Here is a 1,481-nt window from a genome sequence, read left to right on the forward strand (position 1 = left end):
CCAGGTGATTGGGCGCTGCTTTGACCAATTGGCGAAAGGGGATTTACTCGCTAACATTTCTGGGTATTGTAGTTCTTTTTTGTTTTTGTTTTTGTTATCAATATCAATCGGTCCTTCTGTCCATTTTCTTTACCAAATGAAAAGCTAATTTTCATTGATGTTTACTTTTATCTTTTCGAAATGTTCTTTTTAATGAAAGATTATTATTATTATACTATTATATTATTATATTATTATATTATTATATTATTATATTATTATATTATTTTATTATTTTATTATTTTATTATATTATTATATTATTATATTATTATATTATTATTATATTATTATATTATTATATTATTATATTATTATATTATTATATTATTATATTATTATATTATTATATTATTATATTATTATATTATTATATTATTATATTATTATATTATTATATTATTATATTATTATATTATTATATTATTGTTGTTGTAGAAATAACTACAATGGCACTCAGCAGAGTTCAGACCTGACCCATATACTAGCTCAGCAGTCCCATTTTGAATTTTTACAGATACCCGTATCCTCTGTCTTAATTTGATTGATCACAATTAGTTGTGCTTTATTCAACGACAATAAAGGTTATTTAAAACAAAAGTGTGAATTATGTTATCTACTTTGCGTGTTCAAGCTAACAATCTCATTCATGTCTTTTTATTTTTCCTAGCCCAAATCTTGTCAAGCAGCTACAAGACTTGAGTGCTTTATTATAGCCCTATTAGCATTTATATATTTTTTTATTTCTGTCTGATCAGATTAATAATTCAAACAAAGCCTCACCTTTAGTATATGTTAGTTTAATTATCTGAGCTAACTGTCAAAATGAAAAAAAGAATTATTTGCATAACTTAACTAATAATGAATGAAAATATATTTGCAAGAATAAACTGTACCTTACGGCAGAAAAGCAATGATACAGAATTGAAAACTACTGAGCAATATTGTACTTCATAACAATCCAATTAGATTGTATTTTACACCACATATTCTTCCCACAGTCCTGAAGAGGCATGATGTAGTTTCATGATATTGACACATTGATCCGATATGCTGCAGCGTATAAAGTATCCATCCATTCTCTGTACCACTTACAGTACTTTTCCTTCACTGTCGAGAGGTGCGAGAGGCGTGGAAAATCCTAAACTGGTTGCAAACCAATAGCAGGACACATATGTAGTATAAACAAACAACCATTCATACTATTATCCACACTTACAAACAATTTGGGGGCATAAGTTAACCTATGCTGCAACGTTTTGGAATGTGGGAGGAAACCCAGGCACTCAAGGAAAACCCAGGCGGGCACAGAGAGTACGTGCAAACTCCACACAGGAAAGCCAGAGCCCGAATTTGAACACCCAACCGCTTAATTGTAATGCATGCACTAAACAGAATATTTCAAAGTAATTTCCACATTAAATAAAGTATATGAAAAAAAG

This window comes from Syngnathus typhle, linkage group LG3 (assembly GCF_033458585.1).
Source record: "Syngnathus typhle isolate RoL2023-S1 ecotype Sweden linkage group LG3, RoL_Styp_1.0, whole genome shotgun sequence".
In the NCBI taxonomy this organism is placed as follows: Eukaryota; Metazoa; Chordata; class Actinopteri; order Syngnathiformes; family Syngnathidae; genus Syngnathus; species Syngnathus typhle.